Source organism: Apium graveolens, chromosome 3, assembly GCF_009905375.1.
Source record: "Apium graveolens cultivar Ventura chromosome 3, ASM990537v1, whole genome shotgun sequence".
Classification (NCBI taxonomy): Eukaryota; Viridiplantae; Streptophyta; class Magnoliopsida; order Apiales; family Apiaceae; genus Apium; species Apium graveolens.
In genome coordinates, this window is record NC_133649.1 from 182,862,895 (window position 1) to 182,871,802 (window position 8,908).

Genomic DNA, 8,908 nt, shown 5'->3' on the forward strand with positions numbered 1-8,908 from the left:
AAGCTAACTACTGGTGGGAGGCCAAGAAAAATATGGAGACAGACGCTATTATAACCTGGGAGAGATTTAGTCAGTTGTTTCTGGGGAAGTATTTCCCGAGGTTTATGGAAAACCAGATGGAGCTCAAGTTCTTGGAGCTAAAGCAGAATAACTTGTCTGTAGCAGAGTACGAAGCGAAATTTACTGAGTTATCAAGGTTTGTGCCGGAGTTTGTGAGCACCGAGGAAAAGAAAGCTAGGAGGTTTCAGCAGGGACTGAAACCGTGGATTCAGAATAGGGTGGCAATCCTTGAGCTTACGGACTATGCCACTCTGGTGCAAAAGGCAACGATTGTAGAAGTCGGAAGTGAACAGATGCAGAAGGAAAGAGAGAAGAAAGGAATAAAGAGGAAAAGTATGAGCATGGGTGGAGGTTCCGCAGGAAGGAGCTTCCAAACTAGATTTAATCGAGGAGCAGTGTCCCTACCAGGAAGGAACACTGGGTTTAAGCGGCCAATGAGTGTGAGTGTGAGCCAGGGCGGCCAGAAGTCAAGAATGTCCTATTCCAACCAGTCTCGACCCCCATTGCCAGCCTGTAACATATGTGGAAGGAATCACACTGGGGAGTGTAAAGGAAAGCCAGTAACCTATTTTAAGTGCGGTCGGGAAGGCCACTACTCAAATAAGTGCCCATCATCAACCCCTGCCGTCGTTCCAACCGCTACTTGTCATCAGTGCGGACGCCCAGGTCATTGGAAGAGGGAATGCCCAATGAACAAACCAGCAGCTTCGGGAGCAAGCAGGGCTGCTTCCAATAAGCCACCTACTGCGAGGACTTTCAACATGACAGTCCAGGATGCTATGAAAGATTCAGATGTGATAGCAGGTACCCTTTCTCTAAATTCAGTCAGTGCAAATGTTTTATTTGATTCGGGAGCAACTAAATCTTTTATATCAAAGGACCTTGCGCATAAGTTAAGACTTAAGGCTGAACCCTTGATAGAACCCTTACAAGTAGAAATAGCCAATCATGAAATTATTCCTGTTATCCAGATTCACCCCGCCTGTGAGATAGGCATAGGGGAGCAATCTTTCAGTGTTGATCTGATTCCTTTTAAATTAGGGGAGTTTGATGTGATTTTGGGAATGGACTGGCTATCTAGCAACAATGCTCAGATAGACTGTAAAGGGAAGAAAGTTAAGTTAAATATCCCTGGGAAGAAAGAAGTTATATTTAGAGGAAAGAGGCAGACGCAGAAATTTTTGACTATGGCTCAGGCCAAACGGATGCTACGAAAAGGAAGTGAGGCCTACCTAGCCTATGTGGTGGACACGCAGAAGGAGGTGCCCAACTTACAAGATATTCCAGTAGTCAACGAATTTGAAGATGTATTCCCACAAGACCTTCCGGGATTACCACCCGATAGAGTGATTGAATTTGCTATTGAGTTGGCCCCAGGGACGGCGCCAGTTTCAAAAGCACCTTACCGGTTAGCCCCGTTAGAAATAAAGGAATTAGCTATCCAATTGCAGGAACTCTTGGATAAGGGTATAATAAGACCCAGTGTGTCTCCGTGGGGAGCACCAGTTTTATTTGTTAAGAAGAAAGATGGGAGCATGAGGTTGTGCATAGACTATCGAGAGTTGAACAAGCTAACCATAAAGAACAGGTACCCATTGCCTAGAATAGACGATCTGTTTGACCAGCTAAAGGATGCTGTTTATTTTTCCAAGATCAACCTGAGAACTGGATATCACCAACTAAAGATTAAACCCGAAGATATTTCCAAGACAGCGTTCCGTACCAGGTATGGGCATTATGAGTTCTTGGTAATGTCCTTTGGATTAACCAACGCCCCAGCGGCTTTCATGGATTTAATGAATAGAGTATTTAAGAAGTACTTGGACAAGTGTGTGATAGTTTTTATCGATGATATTTTGATCTACTCAAGGACTGAGGCAGAACATGCAGAGCATTTGAGGATAGCTCTAGGAATACTCAGAGAGGAGCAGTTATATGCCAAATTCTCGAAGTGTGAATTCTGGCGGAATGAAGTACAGTTTTTAGGACATGTGATCAATAGAGAGGGAGTATTGGTCGACCCCTCCAAGATAGAGGCGGTCTCAAATTGGGAAAGGCCAACCACACCCACAGAGGTAAGGAGTTTCATAGGATTGGCCGGCTACTATCGTAGATTTGTACAGGACTTTGCGAAGATCGCAGCCCCTTTGACACGACTTACTCGTAAGACAGAGAAGTTTGAATGGACGGAGAAATGCGAGAGCAGTTTTCAGGAATTAAAGAAAAGGTTGATAACGGCTCCGGTATTGGCATTGCCAGACGGAAAAGGAGATTTTGTGATATATAGTGACGCGTCGCACAAAGGATTAGGATGTGTGCTTATGCAGCACGGTAAAGTTATTGCGTATGCATCGAGACAACTGAAGGAATACGAGGTTAGATATCCTACTCATGACCTTAAGCTCGCGGCAATAGTATTTGCTTTAAAAATTTGGAGGCACTACTTGTATGGAGAGAAGTGCGAGATTTTCACAGACCATAAGAGCCTCAAGTACATATTTACGCAGAAAGAGCTCAACATGCGCCAGAGGAGATGGTTAGAACTAATCAAGGACTATGATTGTGAGATTCTCTATCATCCAGGGAAAGCCAATGTGGTGGCTGATGCCCTTAGTAGAAAGGAAAGACTCAGAATGATAACGACTTCGGAAGAGTTGATAAAGGATTTTGAGAGAATGGAAATAGAAGTAAAGGTAACCGGAACCGGAACTGAAAAGCTTTTTGAGATCTCAATGCAGCCAGAGTTATTGGAAAAGATCAGATTGTGCCAGGAGAAAATAATGAATGAAGGCAGAGAGTCAATGACTGGAGAGGAGATCCATACCGAGAAAGATGATAAAGGGATAATGAGGTACTCCTACCGAATTTGGGTTCCGAATGTTCAAGAACTTAAAGATGAGATTTTGGATGAAAGCCATAGTTCCAGGTATTCCATTCACCCGGGAAGTACCAAGATGTATAGGGATTTGAAGGAATATTACTGGTGGCCCAACATGAAGAGGGACGTAGCAGAATGGGTGAACAAGTGTTTGACTTGCCAAAGAGTAAAGGCAGAGCACCAGAGACCCAGTGGACTTTTGCGACCCCTGGAGATTCCCGAATGGAAATGGGAACAGATAGCGATGGATTTTGTTGTAGGCTTGCCAAGGATGAAAGCCAATCACGATGCCATTTGGGTAATTATAGACCGACTGACAAAGTCAGCTCATTTCATTCCTATCAATGAAAGATACACAGTCGATAGACTGGTGGACATTTACCTTAAGGAAATAGTGACACGACATGGAGTCCCGGCGTCCATTGTCTCAGACCGAGACCCCAGGTTCAACTCCAGATTTTGGAAGAGCTTTCAGGAATGTGCGGGGACCAAGTTAAATATGAGTACCGCGTACCATCCCCAAACGGATGGACAGAGTGAAAGGACCATCCAGACACTAGAGGATATGTTGAGAGTCTGTGCAATAGACCTTAAAGGAAGTTGGGATGATCACTTGCCGTTGATCGAGTTTTCTTATAACAATAGCTTTCATTCTAGCATCGGAATGCCGCCTTATGAGGCCCTGTACGGAAGAAGGTGTCGATCTCCCTTGTACTGGGATGAAGTAGGAGAGCGGAAGATGCTCGGACCCGAAGTGGTCCAAAGGACCAAAGATATAGTGGATCTTATCAGAGGGCGACTTGTAGCAGCCCAAGACAGACAAAAGAAATATGCAGACCTAGCCCGAAAGGACAAGGAATATGAAGTAGGGGACTTAGTACTGTTGAAAGTATCCCCTTGGAAGGGATTAATGAGGTTCGGAAAGAAAGGAAAACTAAGCCCAAGATACATTGGACCTTTTGAGATATTAAGACGGATTGGAAAGTTAGCTTACGAGCTAGCCCTACCCCCTAATTTGCAACAAGTTCATAATGTGTTCCATGTATCAATGCTAAGGAGGTATCATCGGGATGCCAGGCACATAGTGGAGTACGAGCAGGTGGATATGCAGCCAGATCTAACTTACGTGGAGAAGCCAGTAAGGATTATGGATAAGAAGGAGCAGGTGCTTCGGAACAAAGTGATCAAGCTAGTAAGAGTACTATGGCAAAATCATAATGTGGAAGAATCAACTTGGGAACTAGAGAGCACAATGCTAGAAAAGTACCCCCATTTGTTTTCTGTTTGATTCCGGGACGGAATCCTTTTAAGGAGGGGAGACTGTAATAACCCCAAAATTTTCAACTTTTTTGTAACCCTTATGAATAGTGTTTTTGCTGAATGAGAAAACTTTTCACACCACACTATGTAGGGGTTCTGTTATGGATATTCTGGGATATTATTAGTACTCTATGAAGTATATAAGTGTATGTAAAGATCGTCAGAATCCAATTCCGAACACTTTGGTTTTTCCCGGAAATCCACAAGATACGGAGAGAATTGAGTATAAGGTAACATGATAAAAAGGATTTAAATTAAAGGATTATAATAGAGGATCATAAAAAGGAATATAATATATTGAGAAAGGTTAAGGGAACCTAAGTAATAAGATCCCGGGTATGATCCTTCAAATGATAAACGAGAACGAAAGTTAAGCGAACCGTATAACAGATCAGCGGTCATTAGGCAAACGATTAGGAAGTTAATCAAAGGGATTAGTGGGAATGATGTCATCCAACCAATAGAAAGAGGACAAGGAAGGGAGGATGACATCATGAGGATGACACAAGCATGACATGGGAAGGAAGGAGGTGTGGTTGAATGAGAACCACACAAATTCAAGGGCAAGAAGGTAATTGACTAAAGCAAACACAAAAACAAATCAACCAAGCCAAGTAAAATCATTTTCATCAAAAATCAAAAAGCAACCAAGGCTTGTTCTTGAAGAGCTCTCGGCTTTTTAGCATTTTAAAGGCAAAGAATTTCAAAACTCAAGATCCAAGCCTCCTAAATTGGTAAGATAATTCCCTAATCATCTTCATGCTTAGTTAGGACTATATCATGAGTTTAAGCCATTAATTCCTTCTCAATCTTCTTCATTTAATCAAAGAAGAAGACAATGAATAGTGTTTTCAAGTTCTTTAACTTGAAGTTTTCTTGTTTTTCTTGAAGATCCAAGCTTTCCTAAGACTTCTCAAAGCTTCTTAAGGCTTCCTAGCTCCTCCCACCACTTCAAGGAAGGTATACCATCTCCAAACCCTATATTCCTATATATTATAAGATGATTTTGATTAGTAGGGTGCTATTGTAGCTTGTTGTTGTGATTAGAGTTTGGGATTTGAAATGGTAGTGAAATGGAATGGTAAATGTTGTGGTTTTGATTAAAAGAACTTAAGTATGATTAAAGTTAAGCTTAGGCATAAGTATGAATGATTAAATTGAATTGGTTGAGGTTGTTATGATGTGATAAGGATGGATGTTGGTTGTATGTTGGATTTGAGGTTGGTTTGTGGTTGGTTTTGAATGGTTTAAAATTGGGAAATCGCGTAAACATAGCCGTTGTAACGTCCGATTTTCTTTGGACTGTTTTTGTGCATAGCATTAGGACCCGAGAACCCCCTGCTAGATTATGACCACTGCCATTTTTAGATAGCTCATGTTACGAGCTTCGTTTTGATATGTAGTTCGTTCGATTCCGATGCACGGTTTAGGAGAAACGACCGTTTTAAGTAACGGCGTTTCGCGAACGAAACTTTTTCCCTCGCCTTACTTTGAAATATAGGTTGAAGACCAAAAAGGGTTAATTAATGTATGAAACATTTATGGTAAGTGTGTTAGGCAGTTGGTAAGACACTCGCGAAGGAATCACTTTAAAACTCGTAAAGGTTAAATTATTAAAAATGGTGGAGCCGAGGGTACCCGAGTGACTTAAGCAAATCAGTGAGCGCAAAACAAGCGTTAGAGTCTAAGTTATTTAAAGTATAGATTTACAAGTGATTTTGGTTTAATTCCAACTTACTTGTTGTTTATAGGTTACCAGACTCGTCCCGAGCCTTTTATCACCCCAAGTCGCTCAGGCAAGTATTTTATCCGTTATACTGTTGTTGTGATGTATACATTTGTATATGCATGATCTTGCGATAAATGCATATTGGTTATTTAGCAAATTCTTGCGATATATTGTAGCATGTGATATGGTATATATGCATGCCTGTTTCATATTCTTGAAATATATATCTGTTGGTTCAGTTAATAATACCTATGCTAGAGAATAGCGGTAATTTGCATATACCCTTAGTATAGGGACCCAAAGGTGAAAACATTTTCTAAAACCGGGAGTCGAGGATCCCGAGTAGATTTTATATATATATATATATATGGTTATAGTTTTCAAAACTATTAATCGAATAAGGTTTATTCGATAACTTTATTTTATTAATGAATATTATCTTGAATATTCATTCGAGGACTTATGACTCCTTTATATTATTTATTGAATATTACTTGGATATTCATTTGAGGATGTATGACTCCTTTATTTTATTTAATGAATATTATTTATAATATTCATTCGAGGTATTATGACTCCGCTTATTACTGAAATATATTCTTTATTTTATTAAAGAATAAGGTGTCAATAATCAAACTTATTTTCGATTATTCAAATAAAGATAATACTTTCATATAAGTATATCTTTGGTTATTTAATACTCGTTTCAAGTATAAGTTTTAATACTTCTACTTCAATTATTTTTATAAAGATTATTCTTTATGGGAATATTATTTAATTAATAATATTCAGTCATTTTCTAAATATTCTGGGGATTGATTTACTTCATTAAATCAGCTTTACTCCAAACACTCTATAAAGTGTTTTCGAGTCTTCAAAATGATTTTTAAAGTCAGAGCGGATCCCAAAACTCATTTTTATATTTAAGATCTTCCTTTTTTTTAAGGGGATTTAAATACTCGCTCAAAACCTGGGGAATCCGGCTCTGTGGTGTATTTTATATTCGCAACGAGGTTGCAGTTTTGGTAAATGAATTGATTACTTGCCCAATGTTCGGGAAGTAAGCCCATCTAATTGAGTCGGCATAAGTGACAGGCCGGGGTACGGTCTATGAAAGTGTAAGTGGCTGGGTGGCAGTCCATCAACGCGTAAGAGGCCGGGTGGCGGTCCAGCACAAGGTCCTTATGTGGCCAGGGTGATGACCGGTGGGGGATTAATCCATCTACTAGTAGAAAAGGTTACTTATTGGTATCTTTGCCTGATCAGCAAGATATCTGGTTTATGCCAAAATTCTTTTCCTTTCCAAAATTCATTGGATGTTTCAAACTCTGTTCATACTTTACATAACAGAGGTTCCAGGAAATGTTTAAAGAGATATATATGTGGATATATATATCGGGACTTAATGAAGTATCTCGTAACTTCATTTCATTCAATAATATTTCAAAGATTGAATCTATTCAAGTCTTAACTTGTGGTCTCATCTATGGGATGTTTTTTTTAAAACTTATAATACTTTGAACGGTGGTAGTTCAAGTAGCTTTATAAATGATATAAGTGTAGTGAAGTATTGGTAACTTCATTCCTTGTTTTTACTTATATCTAGTAAGTAATTATCTTACACACGATAAAGATTCTAGTAAGTATCCATTTAGATACTTATATTATTGTTATCACTATGTATTATCTTGCGAGCTGTAAGGCTCACTCTTGCTTTATTTCTTCATCACACAACAACAGTTAGGAGAGATGGCCAGACTCCAGCAGACCCAGCGCAAGCGCATGGGAAGCGTCCCGCGTCTTCTCGATGATGTTGTAGCTGCTATAGCTGCAGAGGTAGATCCATTGTAGTTCAGACCATCTACTTTTGAGAATCAAATTATGTATAATTATAACTTGTGGCAGATAATGGCAATTAACTGTAAATTTATCAAGTAATCATTTTGGGTTGTAATAACTTTTAAATTGTAGATTTAAAGACTTGTACTTATTTAAATTTCATCTCTGAGACTATAACGGGTTGTGGTGTGTGTTAGTGTGGGGTCACAGCATAAGGTTATTATTATTAATTAAGTGAAGTGATATTGTGGAAAGAAAGACCGTGACGACCCGGATCCCCGACCCCGGATCTGGGGGTGTTATACATTGGCTATTTGACCGATTTGATTTTCCAAGTTCTTGATAGAAACCTCCTGACTCTTGCATAACAGCTTAAGTTCCTCAAAATTAGCACTAGTAGGTGCAGCTGCACTTCCCTGTTGAGAATATGATTGCCTTTGAGCATACTGCTGTGGTTGCTGGAATCCAGGTGGATTAAACTGTTTACTCACACCTTGCTGATATGGTGGCTGAATAGCATTCTGATTATTACCCCAGCTGAAATTTGGATAATTTCTGTTGTTAGGATGATAAGTAGCTGGCACAGGCTGCTGTTGTCGCTGATAATTATTCATATACTGAACAGATTCGTTGACAAGAGAACACTGATCCGTAGCATGAGAACCTGCAAAAAGCTCACAGACCATGGCTATTTGATTAACTTCATATGTAGCTAGAGAATCAACCTTCATCGACAGCGCTTGGAGCTGCGCTGCAATAGCGGTGGCTGCATCGACTTCCAGAATACCTGCTACCTTCCCAGGCATCATCCTCTGAGTTGGGTTTTGATGCTCATTTGCAGCCATAGTCTCGATAAGATTATAAGCCTCGGTATAGCTTTTGGCCCATAAGGCGCCTCCAGCTGCTGCATCGAGCATGGGCCGAGATTGGGCCCCCAAACCATTATAGAAACCAGTGATCACCATCCAATTGGGCATTCCATGATGTGGACACTTTCTCAACATTTCCTTGTAGCGTTCCCAAGCTTCGCACATAGATTCTGTAGCTTGCTGCGTAAACTGAGTAAGAGCACTCCTCATAGC

General features: G+C 40.2%; 1 non-coding gene across 1 annotated transcript; it reads left to right on the forward strand.

The window, feature by feature from the left end:
• Positions 1-8,801: 8,801 nt before the first annotated feature.
• On the forward strand, positions 8,802-8,908 carry LOC141715385 (small nucleolar RNA R71). Its single transcript, XR_012572150.1, has one exon. It is a non-coding gene; the product is annotated as a small nucleolar RNA R71 (small nucleolar RNA).